This window comes from Phascolarctos cinereus, unplaced genomic scaffold (genome assembly GCF_003287225.1).
Source record: "Phascolarctos cinereus isolate Bilbo 61053 unplaced genomic scaffold, phaCin_HiC Scaffold_1;HRSCAF=81, whole genome shotgun sequence".
NCBI lineage: Eukaryota > Metazoa > Chordata > Mammalia > Diprotodontia > Phascolarctidae > Phascolarctos > Phascolarctos cinereus.
The window spans coordinates 176,020,842-176,037,582 of record NW_027555514.1 but is presented as its reverse complement, the minus strand read 5'-3'; the positions used below and the strand labels follow the sequence as shown (position 1 = coordinate 176,037,582).

The 16,741-nt window shown below is 38.4% G+C and overlaps 1 pseudogene; it reads right to left on the bottom strand.

Moving 5' to 3' along the window:
* Positions 1 to 9,204: 9,204 nt before the first annotated feature.
* Positions 9,205 to 10,826, bottom strand: LOC144455412 (heat shock cognate 71 kDa protein pseudogene; annotated as a pseudogene).
* Positions 10,827 to 16,741: the final 5,915 nt, after the last annotated feature.

Here is a 16,741-nt window from a genome sequence, read left to right as displayed (position 1 = left end):
AAAACTTGAAATGATCCATAAATGTCAATTGTCATTGTCTATTCTTTGGGGTAGGGAATTCTGAAGTTAGCATTTCTGCTACTTTTAAGCATTGGGCAGACATACACCAGCTGATTTCCTCTTGTTGCAAGGAATCTTGGAGGCAGGTTAATCTCTGCTATAACTACAATCTAATTTGACAGAAATTAAACAAAAAAATGGTGGCCAATGTCTCAGCAATGTCTCTAACTCATTCTCTACTTAGTGCTAAGCAGGATTTCCTGGAGAAAAAGAAAAACTGCAATTGAAATGCAGCAAAAATTTCAAAATGGAAAATTTTGATCTGAACAAGCCAGGACTACAAGACTACTTCAGGACTTGTCATTAGCAATTGGGTTTTTGCTCTATTTCAAATTTCACCTAACTTTTATGTCACACCCCCAGCCTCAAGTTAATCAGTACTTTGGAATATTAATATTTACAATTAAGATTAAAAAGTCTTACTGAGCTAACAAATGTTTATCCTTTGCAGTAAAACTATGAATGGAATTCTGAGATGCTAATATTCCCATAGTTTTTAGCTGTTTCGGGCATTAGTCCCTGCTCAATGTTTAGTTTCAGCAGAATCTATTGCTTGAAATGGACCTGAAATAGAACTTGAAACCCTTTCAAATGGTAAGCGTCATTAAAACCGTGCCCCATCATCTGCCGTCACCACAGAGTTATGCCACACAAAGCAAGAGGACCAAAGGATTTTGTTCTAAATTGAATCTGTATAAACATCACATCCAGCTGCATCTGAAAGGCAAAGTGCAGTTTAATAATTAGTCAGGGAATACGACCTGTGTAGAAAAACAGTTGGGTTTGGAAGAAGAGCATCTATCTGTATTCCAAAATACAAGGGTTTATCTAAATTATTATCTTGCTTTTGAGTTATAATTTGCTTATGGTAACACTGCCTCAATGTTCCTGCAAATGCAAGTTCCACTAGAACCAGAAAGTAAAGTATGTTTAAAATGATGTGAGTGTATTGATAAGCCAAAATCATATGCATATACACACATATACATATCCATCTATCAGCCTGAATTAGAGAGAAAACAGCCAATATAGCAAAATGGAGGTCTTTAATCAGCGCAAAGTGAGTTGTAGCTTGAGGGTGCCACACAGCAAGTACTGGGGTACCTGAGAAGGGGGTTGGGAACAGGAATTTTATATATATAGTGTACTAAGGGAGAGGGAATGGCAGGCTGCAGGTTGGAGGGTTCAGGAGCTTCTCACTATTTCACTAAGTAAATTGTTTTGCATAACAAGTGAAAGTCCATAGAGAAAGCTTGGGGATCTCTAGAGGTAAGAGTTTGGGAGATTTACAAAATAATCAGAGGCTGGGACTGAGTACTCCCAGGAAACAGAGGCCAGATCAGCTTCAGTCAGTTCATAGTCAACTGAGTTTGTCATATATAAATATATGTATCTACATATGCATGTACATATACTCATAGACAAACTATTAAGGATGTTCATTCAAAATAGTTAAAATCTAAGCAATATTCTTCCAGTCTTTCCTTTGGAGAGACCAAACTCATTCAACTCATTCTGTGTCTCTTCCAAGAGGACCTGCACCATTGTGGGGTTTAATGCAATCCATACAAAGTTCTCCACAAATGTGAGTATCTGGACAGTCTCACCATTTACAAGGAATCGCTCTTCAACCATGCTAATTCTTCTCAATTGCATTAGATAATATATTTGGCGAGCTTACATCTCCCAGTTTTATACCTCACCTTATGTTTGTTATGAGAATCTTTAAACGTTATAAATCATTGATGTATTACAATAAAGTAGATACCTTATTGTAAAAGAACCTATAAGAATGTATTTTGTTCTATTAAATCAAATACTGAATCAAATGTTGACAAACAATAGGATCTTCTAATCTCTACTGTACATGTGGTCCACTGGGGAATATTTATTTTGAAAGCTTTCTTGTTTCCTACTAATATCTATGCCTTTAACTTGTGCATGGATGACTACCATAAAGGGTCTACATGGATTGGAGAGTAGGCATACAGATTGTTAGCTATTAATGTTCTCACATTTTTTCAGTGTTGTTAATGCCTGAAATTTTCTCCCTACCTTTAGTATCTTGTCATAAAAGTCCATAGGATCAATGGAAGGAGCCTGCTGAAATGTGTTAGAATTAATACATTTTAAAAGTTTGTAAAATTTGGGTTTCCTGAAGCATAATTACTGTCCTTTGTTAACTACAGCATTATAGAGGGTAGGGATACTCAGGAGTTCTAATAAGGAAGGATGCTCCAATGAGGCATTCTATGGGTAAACACTAAACTGGAATCCCAAAATAGCCCCTATAGTTGCTTACTATTCTCTTCTGCACTCCATCTAACTCTATTCCCTTCTAATATGATCTGACTCTTTTGGATATCTATAAGTATTTCCCACCCAAGCTTGATATGCAACAATCCCCCTCCCCCTAATCTTTCAGAGGTATCGAAGCTAATTTGTTCTGTCCTACTGTGTGTACCTTTGTCCATTTTTCGTTTGTTATATCATATTTAGATCATTCAGTATTCTGGCACTTTCTCCCCAAGGAAAGTGGTGAATCAATAAATGAGAACCTTTGGATTATTCCTTTGTTAAAACAGAAAGACATCACCGACGATACATGACATCCGACAGTGGAAGTGAAGATGGACAAGTCAAAATGCTGCACTTGAAGCTATGAAAGATTAATAAAACTAGAACAGAGTATCAGGCCACAATAAATAAACAGATAGGTGAAAGAATAAATAGAGAAATAAATTAATACATTAACAAATAAATAAACAAATGATAAAAGAACAAGAGGAATGTCCCCAATATATTGAATGATTATCTCCGAATAATTTATTAAAAGGTATGAACAAAATTCATAAAAGTTTAGGAATTGGGATCTAAACTACTGGAGGAAGATCCTGAGCAGATGAAATCATGGTCCATCAAAATATAACACCTTCTCTAGGAATTCTGCTACTAGCTCACATTCACACTGGCACATTAGATCACAGAGGAGTACCTTCTATTCTCAGGTTCTAGGCTAATGCTATGAGAGGCTAATTCTAATACTGTAGCTCCTGAGCCTCTGCCAGTGTGTTTCCCATTAACAGTCAGTAGACTTAATTAGCTTTTAGTAAAAATAAGCTGGTATAGTAAGAAAAATTTGTTTAAAACATTCCACCCCCTCCTCAAAAAAAAAGTTTGGGATACAATCTCCCACAATTACATACAATGCCTATGGAAAGAATAGGATCAGACTCAAATTGCACTGGTAGTAAGACACAAGCCAGAGCTTTTTATATTCCATCCAGTCATCCACCCAGTCTATCTCATCATCTGCCTGCTGTTGCTGGGCCTACTTTTCCCCACCCCTACTGCCTCCCCTATCCCTATGCTAGACCTGAGACTTAGATTTCCATACGTGATGTCTTTCAGAAACTATGCCCCAGTCCCTGGGAAAGTTAATATACTCATTTTTCAAGCTCCCACCCCAGGGCTTTATACTATTGATTGTTTCAATGAGTATGTACAAACTAGCATATTTTGTCCATTATTTCTACCATACTTCATCTTCACAGCCCATCCAGTCATCCAGTGAAATACCCAGGTCATTTATATGTTTGTACTTCCCCAGAACAAAACTCCATTTCCTAGTCACCCCTTATCTGTTGTCTTCCCCTACTAGAATGTAAGCTCCTTGACCAAGTCAAAGACTGTCTCTTTTAATTTTTGTGTAACCAGCCTCTAGTGCAGTATCTGGTACATAGTAAATGCTTAATGATTTTTCCCCCTCCATTCATTTTCATTCATATGTTGGAAATGTAACAAAGGGAAGTATTCTCAAGCCAGTTGGCACTGCTCATTCTAAAGTCTAAAGCTGGCATGTCTCTTCAGCAAAGGGAATTAAAATCTTTGGTCTCTTTTGGGTCTCTTGCACCCATCTGTCCTATCTCTTTCTTCTCTCATAGTCTTTTACTGGCCTAGTCTCTCTAATGCTATGTTCTGTTGTGGGGATTGAGAAGGAAGAAAGTAAAAAATTAGTCAAAAATGGCTTTCCCCAGAATCCATTCTTCTCAGGGCCTGCTTCCTTCACTACTGTTTCCAATTCTTGAACTGACCTGAAAGAACTTGGAACTGGAATTCTTCCACTCCTGGACCAGATAATTGCTGAAATTCCTCTAGTTATTTAAAGCCCCAGCTCAGTTAACTTGTCTGTTCAGTTGATCAAGCTATTATCTTCTTGATCCAATGAGAAAGGCTTGTACCTCATAAAGGGATCATGGGGTATAAACTCATCTTATTGGAACATTTATAACTTCATCATATGTAACTACATTTGTGATTACATTAGCTGAGCTGGGTGAGGAAGAAATCACATCCCCACTTCCCTTACAAAAGTATCAAAGTGAAACCCAAAGGATACTGTTATAATTTTGTTAAAATTTTACTTAACAGAAAGGTACTTTATGAAAACATATTTGCAAAACAAAACCAAACAAGCTGTTACTAATGGATTGGCTGTACTGAAGTGAATTGTTCTTAGAAACATTTTTTCAGACTGCAAAATGAATGAAGACATATTCAAAATAAAGAGTGACCAGCTTTCCTCCCCACCTTTCCTCCCCACCCTACCCTCTTACTTCCACTCTTTTCTAGCATTCCCATACTGCTTTCATATTCCATAGTGCCAAAGTTTTTTCTTGCTAGGTGAATGAAGAGACAAAGAGTATCACCCAGCTGCTCTGCCCAAAACCCAGAGCCATGTTTTAGCTCAGTGTTTCTTAAGTAAAGTAAGTGAATAGAAGCCCTAGGGATGTGAGTTTTTAGCACTTCTAGGAGTGTTTTGGTTTTGCTTCCTGTTAGGAAATACATCCTTCTCTTTTCCTATATCTCTCTGGGCTTCTCAGATTTACATTCTTCCTAATCCTTAGGGCTTTCCCCATTGCTGAGCATTTTGTTTTGCTTCATCTTTTTTTCTTCTTTTTTAAATTTAGCCAGCAGGTCATACTTATGATTTACTACCAAGTCTGACACACTGGCTCTGGCAGTTTGTATGTCTCCTAGTAGGTGGCAGTAGGGGATGCACTCTCTGGTTCTCAGAAACATGAGACCTTTAAACCCTCAGCACTGCCTCCCTCTATGGATAGCCCATACCAAGAGGCATATAAATTTGTGGATCTAAACAATTGAAACTTCCCTTGCCATATTTCAGTAGGTGTCAATAACAGTGCTGATAATGGTGTTGACTTTCTGCAGAAGCAGATACACAATTATGTATAAATTAAATTATGCATACAGCCTTTGTTCCTGGCATAGGAGCAAAACAAGTAACAACAAGCAAATAAAACAAACACAATTAACTCTAGATAGTAAACATACAAAACATTTACCTAGCAATGCTGTGAGCCCACGGTTCTCTCAGACCCTGCAAGTCACCCAGACAATATTCAAGCTGCTTTGGCCTAGGAGTCCTAGGAATTGTACAGCTTGAGCTCTCCTCTGAACAACAGAACAGAAGAGTGGAACAACCCAGTTCCTCAGGATGTTCAACTTACACTTGTAGGAGGATTGGTCATCAGGTCATTGATGGGGACAATGGGCACAGAATCATGGGACTAAAGCCAATGGACTTTGAAAGCCATCTAGAACAAACCCTTCATTTTGCAGGCCCCAAGGAGGATAAGTTATGTGCCCAAGGTCACACAAGTAATAAATATCAGGAACATGATTTGAAATAGGTCCTCCAACTCCAGAGCTAATGCTCTTTCCACTGTATCAACACAGTAACTGGAGGAATAGGGGACTTGTGTCTCCTAGCATGTAGGAATGTGCTGTTGTTTCTGCGTGGACAAAGAGTCTTGGTTCATCCTGGGCCACTGAACTTAGTCCTGGCTGTCTTGTCACAGGCAGGGATGTATGACCTCTTTTGGCCACAACTAACCTGTTGCCCCCACTCCCTTGCCCTTTAACCTTTAGCTTATGATCAGTTATTCTTCTCTTGTTGTCCTTCTGTTCTATGCAGCAAGAAGAAGGGGAAGCTATAGAAACAGGTGTTACTTTTCTTCACCAAGAAAACAAAACCAAAACTCTAGCATTATTTTCTTTTCAGCAATTGGGGTTAAGTGACTTACCCAGGGTCACACAGCCAGTAAGTGTCAAGTGTCTGGTCTGAGGTCACATTTGAACTCAGGTCCTTTGGGCCTTTGAGGGCCAGTGCTCTATCCACTGAGCCACCTAGCTGCCTCTTCTAGCATTATTTTCATTGTCAAGTCCTGAAATAAATTTGTGAATTGAGGAATACAGCATCTTTAATTGAGATAGGATACCCTGGAGCTATCCCATGGGTGCAGAGCACAGTGGATTTCCCAACTCCAAGACCCATGCAAAAGCTCAGACTACAGCTGGAGGAGGCAGTAAGGGAGTATGGAGTAAGGCTTGGTTATGAGATGCCAGTGGCCCTTAGCAACTGGGGCAAGGAAAGCCACTTCCTTGTGGCTCTTTTGCTCTTAATGCCATGAATTACAATGGAAGAGGGCAAGGACATTAGAAGCTGAGATCCAGTTTCTAACCTAATCCAGCTGGGTTCTTTACAAGTTTAAAATCTATGGTTGGGAGTAACTAGGGTGTGGTTCATCACAACCTAATCAAGAGTAAATATTTTAAGAGTAGGAATATAAGAACATTACTGAAATTTTGACATTATAAGGAACATTTAAGGGAGTGGCAGTCCATATTGCATTTGGTATTAACAATTTCTGTCATTAAATTAACAATTTATCTCCTGCTCAGGCATCATGTTTTGTTTTGTTTTGTTTTTAACTGAAATAGTATTTGGGGCTTTTTAAAAACTGAACTGAACTTATCTGAGAGACCAAAGATGTTTTGTGTCTATGCTCTTCTGCTAACTAGTGCTATAGCTATTTTTCACACTGTAAATGTCTGGCAGCTGGGACCTGGCCTAAGATAACTCACTTTAGATGAGCCACCTAGAGAGAATGGCAACTTTCCTCTTGTTGACTTCAAGCCACCTTCAAGCCAATCCTTTAAAGATCTCTTTCACTTCAATATTAAGACTGAGATAAACCTAGTGTAATAGTAATAATATCAATAATAATAACAATAACCACCATCTAATGACAAAAAGCATGGACCCATATTCACCAGAAAATTTGCAGCAGCTTCTATTTTTTGGAGTAGCAAAGAAATAAAAAACAGATGTCCATTGATTAGAGAATGGCCAAGCAAGGTCTGATACATAGATGTAATGGAATATGATTGCATTGTAAGAAATGATAATAAATACAGAGAAGCATGAGAAGACATGAAGTAATGAAAAGTGAAGTGAGCAGAACTTTGAAAATGATATTTGTGACTACAACAATCTAAATGGAAAGGATGACAATGAAACAATCAAAATTTAGGGCTAAGAAATTGTAATGACCAAGGGTGGTGCTTGAATACCTTACCCCACTTCTTTGCAGAAGTGGAGAACTATGGATGTGGAACACTGCATATAATGTCAGATTTTTCTCATATCTTGGTTGGTTTTTCTGAACTTTTCCCTCTTTTTATTGTTTGTTATATAGTCATTTGCATGTTGTCTTTCCCACTAGAATGTGAGCACCTCGACATTAGAGATCTTGTTTTTACTTTTCTTTATATCTGCAGAGCTTAGCATAGTGACTTGCACATAGTAAGTACTTAATAAATGATTGTTAATTAATCTCCATGAATATGATGGAATATTATCATACAGTAAAAATAAGAGATGTGAGAAATTCAGAAACTTGTGGAAAGAAATGTATTGAATAAACAGAGCCAATAAAAGAATATGCAAAATGATTACAACAGTGGAAGTGAAAAGTTCAAGAAAAAGTAGCCTAACTCTGAATAACTGAAAAGCACACAATAGTTCTGGAGAAAAGATAATGAAACATATAACCTCCTCTTGGCAGAGAGGCTGGAAACTACAAGGATAAAATGTTGCAAGGAATACAATGTTACATAAGATCCTGTATAGGTTGTTTTTGCTTAAAATGTTTTTTTCCTTAGTATATTAATGGAAAATCAGATTAGGAGAAAGGTTAAACCTTTGTTCTTTCAGTCAGTCAACTAGCATTTATTAAGTGCCTACAATATTTAAGGTACTCTGCTAAGTGCTGGAGACACAAAGAAAGGTCAAAAAGTAGTCTTTAATCACAAAGAGCTCATAGCCTAATGGAGAAGACAAAATAAAAACAACTGTGTATAACAAGAAATATACAGAATAAACTGTATGTAGTCTTAGAGGGAAGAATCAAAGCTTAAGGAGGACTAGAAAAGACTTTTTGTAGTAGATAACACTTCAGGTAATACTTGAAGGAAGCCAAGAAACCTAGGAGATGGAGATTAGGAGGCCAATGTTACTGGACCGCAGAGTATATGGAGAGGTGGGATAGTCTAAGGTGTAAGAAGACTGAAAAGTGGAGGGGAGGCAGGTTATGAAGGGCCTTGAACACCAAACAAAGGATTCTGTATTTGATGCTGGAGGTGATGGGGAGTCCACTGGAGTTTATTGACTAGGGAATGACGTAGTCAAACCTATACTTTAGGAAGACCAGTTTGATGACTGAAAGGAGTCTAGATTGGAGTGGAAAGAGACTTGAAGCAGGGAGACCAAGGAGCAGGTTATTGTAATAGTCAGGGTATGAGGTGCCAGAGTGGTTGCAGTTTCAGAGGAAAGAAGGGGAGATACACAAGAGATTGTATTTATGACCTTATGAATTATCAAAATTCAACAACTTATTGCATATTGTGGGAGGGAGGTGGTGAGTAAGGAGTTAAGGATAACACTTAGGTTGCAAGCTTGGGAAATGGCTAGAGCTAAGGTTCCAAGGAAGCAGGGATGAAGTAGTTTCTGTCAGGTAATAATCCCTTTTCTTTCTTTCTTTTTTTTTTTTATGGTGCCACTTTTAATTAGATTTGATTCTATTGCATTTCCACTTGTTTACAGTACTGACAAAGTACAATGTTATTCACTTCTCTCCCTCTGCATACATTTAAGTATTCAGAATGCCCAGATTTTCACAGCAGCTTAAATGTTAGTTCTAAACCACTACTACCTTGGCTACAAATTTGAGTCTTCCAATTTTTGGAAAGCTGTGTGGAATGCTCTTTCTTCTGGTGTACTTAGTCAACCTCTTCAATGGTGGGTCCAGAAGCACCTCCAGATGGGGCTGCTCCACCCTCTGGGAGCCCACCAGACAAGCCTCCTGGCATACCCCTACACTTTGGTACAGCTTAGCAGTGATGGGGTTGCAGATCTTCTCCAATTCTTTCTGCTGATACTGAAACTCTTCCTTCTCAGCAGTCTGGTTCTTATCCAGCCAGTTGATTATTTCATTACATTTGTCAAGGATCTTCTGTTTGTCTACATCACCAATTTTGCCTTGCAATGTTTCATCCTCTGTGGTAGTTTTCCTTTTGAAAGCATAAGATTCAAGAGAATTTTTGGAAGATACCTTGTCTCTCTGCTTCTCATCCTCAGCCTTATATTTCTCAGCCTCCTAGACCATATGCTCAATGTCTTCTTTATTCAGATGGCCTTTATCATTGGTGATGGTGATGTTGTTCCCCTTGCCTGTGCTCTTATCTACAGCAGGATCAGTGAGGATGCCATTTGCATCAATGTCAAATATTACTTCAATCTGAGGAACACCCCTGGGTGCTGGGGAGACTCCTGTGAGCTCAAACGTGCCAAGCAGGTGGTTGTCCTTGGTCGTTGCTCTCTGACCTCCATAAACCTGAATAAGCACACCAGGCTGGTTGTCTGAATAGGTGGTAAAGGTCTGTGTCTGCTTGGTGAGGATCGTGGTATTACATTTGATCAGAACTGTCATAATTCCATCAGCAGTTTCAATTGCAAGGGAAAGAGGAGTGACATCCAACAGCAATAAGTCCTGCACATTCTCAGATCTATCTCCAGACAAAATGGCAGCCAGGACAGCTATACCATAGGCAACAGACTCATCAAGATTGATACTCTTGTGGAACTCCTTGCCATTGAAGAAGTCTTACAGAAGCTTCTGGATTTTGGGGATGCGAGTGGAACCAACCACCAAGATGATGTCATGGATCTGTGATTTATCTAGCTTGGTGTGTCTTAAGGCCTTTTCCATAGGGTCCAGTGTGCTATGGAAGAGATCAGCATTCAGATCTTCAAAATTGGGTCAGATGATTGATGTATAGAAATTGATACCTTCATAGAGGGAGTCAATCTCAATATTGGCCTGGGTACTAGAAGAGAGGATATGCTTTGCCCATTCACAAGTGGTTGTCAAAGTCCTCCCCACCCAAGTGGGTGTTCCCAGCTGTGGACTTGACCTCAAAGATGCCATCTTCAACAGTAAGAATGGAGACATCAAAAGTACCACCTCCAAGGTCAAAGATCAACACATTTCTCTCAGCACCAACATTTTTGTCCAAGCCATAAGCAATAGCAGCAGTTGGCTCATTGATGATCATTCACCACCATGAAATGCCAGTGCTTCATGTCTGACTGTACAACTGCATCATCAAATCTGTGACCAATCAGACATTTGGCATCAAAAACTACATTGGTGGGGTTCATTGCAACTTGATTTTTTTTTTGCAGCATCACCTATTAAACATTCTGTGTCAGTGAAGGTGGCATAGCTTGAGGTGGTCCTGTTTCCTTAGTCATTAGCAATGATCACTTTCCCAAGTTGGAAGACTCCCACAGGGGATTAAGTGGTGCTAAGATCAGTGCCAACCATGGGTCCTTTTAACATGGTTGTGGGGGAACCGGGGATCATAGCTGACCAGTGTGGAGGAAGAAGGGCTGCTGCTGTGCTAAGTATACCCCTTGTCTTTCTAAAAGAGAATAATAGTACCCCCAGCAGAGTATCTCAGTGGAGTGTGAAGCTGATGGCTATGGAGACCCAGGGTGAATGTCTTTATTTCAAGATGCTAGTGCTATGGAGATAAGGAGGAAGGAGAAATCTCCCTTTCTTGCCCCCCCCCTTCTTCCCCAAGGGCAATTCCCTCTCAGGGTCTGGGTTCTTCCTTCACTGCTACATTCTACTAGAGTTACCTTCAAACTGATTATGGAACTATCTTTTAAGGATCTTAAAGAAGCAAGGCAAGGCTCCATGAACTAATGAAGTTTCACCTTCTGATGCACTCAGAGAAAAATATTCACACTTTGTAAAAGGATCACCAGGTGTATATTAATATCTTAATATTGGTAATTATATAAACTGAGCTGAAAGAAAACTAAATTCCTTTTTACAGTCACAAAAGAGGCTTCAGTTCTAGTGAGAAAAGGAAGAAAGGAAACAGTATATTCAGAAATGATTGTGATATAAAAAAACATTAATAAACTTTATTTTTAAAAAATGAATACTAAAATTGAGATGAACTCTTAGCAGTCACTAAGCTTGGCCTCAGAGAAAAGAAATACAACTCTCCATTTGGTAGAGAAGTAGAGTGCTACAAGTTTGAAAGGCTGCATAAACTGTCAGACATGGTCACCGCGTCAATTGTACTTTCTTAACTGGTTTTCTTTTTTAAAAGAGGAGGAAGTGTTGGGTATAAATGTTATCTGGAAAACTATTAAAATATTTTAAAAGAGAACAAATCATACAAATTTTTTTTGCTGGGGGTGCAGAGTCATTAGACTTATAGAGCAGAGGCATGAATTAGATATAGCAAGACTTTCATGCTATCATAGACAAAATGAAGAGCTATGGGCTAGACCAATTGTGTCAAACTCAAATGGAGGTGGGGACCACTGAAAAATAAATAATGATCCCTGTGGACTGCATATTGACTTAGTTTTTTAAACATGATATCTATGTTTTATTGCATTTTTTATTTATTTTGTTAACATTTGCCAATCACATTTTAATCTGATTCAGGCTGCATTTGGGACTGCTGTGGTCCCCACATAGCCAGAAGGCTACCTTTCATTTTTGTTTTTGTTTTTGTTTTTGTTTTGCTTTTTGCTAGGCAGTTGGGGTTAAGTGACTTGCTCAGGGTCACACAGCTAATACATGCTGTGTGTTGTGTGTCTGAGACCGGATTTGAACTCAGGTCCTCCTGACTTCAAGGCCGGAGCTCTACCCATTGTGTCACCTTGCCACCCCTTGAAAGCCATATTTTTGACACTTCTGGACTAGACCATCATATATTAAAGCTTTTGACCTGGTTTAATATCTGATTTTAAAGAACTAGATGACCACTAGTTAGGTATTTTGTAGAGAGAATTCATGTTCAGGTACAAATTGGACTGCGTGACTTCTGAGATCTCTCCAACCTCTAAATATTCTATGATTCTATGATATAATAGTAGCTTCAGATGAAGAATGGAGAATTTACTTTTGCATGTCATCATATAGTTCTATTGTTCCTTAAACATTTTTGATATATACACCTAGTCTCCCTACTTACACCATAAAAAATTGAAAATGAATAATTTTTGTAACTAATAGGAAATACTTATGTAGCCAGAACAAATTGCCTTTTTTCAACATTCCATCTAAAGCTATGCTCTTAAAAAGACAGTATCCCAACTGATACATGGTCAAGAGATATGAAGAGGCAGTTGTCAGATGAAGAAATTAAAGCCATCTATAGTCATGAAAAAATGTTCTAAATCACTATTGATTAGGGAAATGCAAATCAAAACAACTCTGAGGTACCACATCACACCTATCAGATTGGCCAACATGACAAAACAGGAAAATGATAAATATTGGAGAAGATGTGGGAAAATTGGAACATTAATGCATTGTTTGTGGAGTTGTGAAGTGATCCAACCATTTTGGAGAGCAATTTGGAACTATTACTGAAGGGCTATAAAAAACGTGCATACCCTTTGACCCAGCAATACCACTTCTAGGGCTGTATCCCAAAGAGATCATACAAATGGGAAAAGGACCCACATGTACAAATATATTTATAGCAGCTTTTTCTGGTGGCAAAGAATTGGAAGTGGAGGGGATGGTCATCATTTGGGGAATGGCTAAACAAGTTGTGTTATATGAATATTATGGAATACTATTGTGCTATAAGAAATAATGAGCAAGCAGACTTCAGAAAAACCTGGAAAGACTTTTATGATGTGATGCCGAGTGAAGGGAGCAGAACCAAGAGAACATTGTACACAGTAACAGCCACTTTGTGCGATGACTAACTTTGATAGACACAGTCCTCAGCAATGCGAGGATCTAAGACATCTCCAAAAGTCTCATGATGGAAAATGCTATCCACATCCAAAGAAAGAACTATGGAGTTTGAGTGCAGATGGAAGCATACTATTTGCTCTTTTTTTTTCTTGTTTTGTTTTGTTTTCTTTTTCTTCCGGTTTTTCCTATTGGTTCTAATTCTTCCTTACAACATGACTAATGTGAAAATATGTTTAATAGTAATGTTTATGTATATCCCATATCAGATTACATGCCTTCTTGGGGAGGGAGGTGAGGAGGGGGAGAAAAATTTAAAACTCAAAAGCTTATAGAAGTGATTGTTGATAACTCAAAATAAATTAATAAAATAAAAACAAACAAAAGACAGTAATCATTTCTGTAACCTATAAAAGAGGCTATTTTGAAACAGGGATTATACCTTTTATAATCTTATGATTCAGTTGTCATAATTTGAATGCTTTGTGAAATAGGCAGCTTTTCCTTCACACTCTTATAGGACTAAGCATGTAGCAGGTGCTCTATAAAACTGTTGAATTAAATTGAAATTCTACAATATATTTTAAAAACTTCATTCCTGAGTTATAGTCCTATATACTATGGTTATAGCAGTGGTCAAATATTCAGTGCTATCCTGCTGATACTATTCCTAGAGTTCCCTATAAAAATGCTTTAATAAATACATTGTAGAGAAAGTAACAAATGAAAACAGGCCATTATTTGCATGCTTCTTCAAACAAGGAGTATCAAACTACATGCCTAATCATTATATGTTGTTCCCTGCTAATGTAAATAATGATACACATAAAACCAACTAATTACTACATTGTCTAGACTACATTATCTTAATCTCTACCTGAGGAGCATTAGATCAGTGACTCTACAGGCTATGTGCCAAAGTTTAACCAGGAGATAGTCAAGCATTCTTTCCACTACAGAAATTTAATAAGGGAGGAGCAATATTTCCTATAAGACACATGATCCCCCAAAGTTTTACTGAATCCAGATACTTTCTGGTAACTAATTTTCAGACTTTCTCCCTCTGTAGCAGCTGGATCACACAACACTTACTTCTTACCTGCTTTCTTGATATTCACCAAAATACTTACATAAAGAAATAACAGTTGTTAATTGCTTGAATGGAAAGCATGTTTGCTTTTTTCTAATTCCATAAATGTCTTGAGAAGTTAGAAGGTTCCCTTATTATTTCAAGTTTATCAGCATTCTTTGAAGACAATAGGTGATTAATAAATATTTGTATCACTTCGATACTGAAATGTCATGTCACAATGATTTCATAAGTTTTAGTGCCAATCTTCTTTTGGGGGTAAATTAATCCAGTTTCATGAATAATTATGGTATAATTTATTTAGGAATACTTGGTAGGATATGGCATACTGCATATAGCTGAAAATTTGAGCATATGAAGAATTCCTGATTTCCTTATTTCTGTCAATATCACATTCTCCAAACACTAAGGCTCCAGATCTTGGAATTATTCCTGACAATTGTGAAATCCAGCATTCACCAAGTCCTGGTGTTTATTCATCCACTTAAATTTGGAGTTATGGGACCTGAATTTGAATCCCAGATCTGACATTTATATTTAGGTGTCATTTCTTTATTTAACTATAAAGTTGTACTAGACAATCCCTGAGGTTTTTTCAAGTTCTTGAGCTGTATGTTCTTTTTTCCCCTATGATCCTAATATCTCTGTAAATACATGAATTATACTATGGAGTTAAAGAGTCTTCTGGTTGACTGAGGAATCAGAACTGATAATGCCATTGAGGCATCAAACATGCATACAAAGATGCTTCAAGCAGACCATCCCTTGCTCTCTTCCTTGACAAGATGAGGAAGATTGCTAAGAGCTGCTGGTGAGGGCAGAGGAATTTTCTACTTTATCCATCCATAGGGTTATGTATGATACATGTGTGAATGAATTGCTGGTTTTGGGTGAATGAGTATCCAGGAATGGAATAGACTTTAACTTCCAAGAGCCTCTCAGCAAAGAGAGTCAGTAGCAAAGACCACCAGAACCAGTACAGAAGCCAAGTGACCTCTTTGACCCCTTTCAGCAGTGAATTGACCTATCAGCTGAGATTACCCTATTCTGAAAAGAGCCAGCCCAGCTGAGAAAATACTGACCCATTTACTGAAGACATTAGTCCCCAAAGTGAACTTAATGGAGACTCCTTAAAGGAAGAAAAGGACTCACAGGGCCACGAATTGTGAAACATCTCCTGTATCTTGGATCCTACAACTTGGAGGGTCCAGAAACCCTCCTTCCTATGCTGGCCTGATGGGTTACAATCTGCCTCCTTTGGGACACAATTTTGCCTGGTTAACCAATGTCTCCATATGGTATGAGAGAGGCTGAAGTAGCAACTAAACTTCAGTAGCTACTAATTTGGATAAAAGAAATACCCTAGAGAATTGAGGTTCTGGCAAGTCCTTCTACAGGGCTGAGTTCCTGGAGGTGGGGCTGACATATGAGAAAACCATGGGGATGAGGCAGAGAAGATCTCCATCTGAACTGATTCCGGGGCAGTAGCTATGGATCTGGTTAAGTGGTCTGAAACCTTGAAAGAACAGGACTGAATAGGAACCATCGCAAGAACAGTAGAGGCAATGGAATGGGTCCATTGCCAAACTAGACAGTGGTGGTGATGTCATATGGTGCCAGGTAAAGGCCCCTGTGGTCCCAGTCCCCTTAAGGGTGAGGCAGCTATTCCAGTCCATCTGGACTCCTTGTGATAATTAGATAACCCCCATATTTTTTTTGTTGTTATTGTAAAGTTTGCCACTCTATCCTCATTCCAAATTTGTAATCAGACTTACTGGAGGCTAAAGAACCCTGTTTCTGTGAAGAAACACTTAATTACTCTGGAAAACAAGGGGCTTAGGTTAGTTTAAGTAGTAAGCTATCCAATTGACAGTCCCTTGTGCTCTACAATGCTTATCCAGTCAATCCTTCTCAACTGTTCTTCCTCCACCTCCCCCAAACCCCAACTAAGAGGGCCCTTCCTGCCAAAAAAAAGTAAAGGGCTGAAATTCCAACAATTGTGTAGTTCCCACTGTGTGAATCAGTAATTTGCATAATACAGCAGGCTTCTTTCTTTGTGATATCTTCAATTTGCCTTGAGGTTGATGTAGCCAAAATGCCTGGTATCAAAAATCTTGTATTTTGATCTATCTAGCAAACAACCAATAATTCACCCTCTATCCCCACCCTCCCTTCCCACAGCAACACATTTCTTCCTCATTGCCTCAACTCTATAATTCTTTTTGGCTTTGAAGAGAGTCGAAGAGAAATTAAGCCTTAACACTATAATAGAGGGCCAATGCAACAAGCCCGTTTTTGGTAAGGTTTTGATGAAGCATGTTTCCACCTCAACACCATTTTCATTTCTTTGTGAAGTATGAATTATATTCTAGTTCCATCAGACAAAGCAATATTTGGCAAAAAAAAAGCAAAACCAAACTCTCTGGAGACA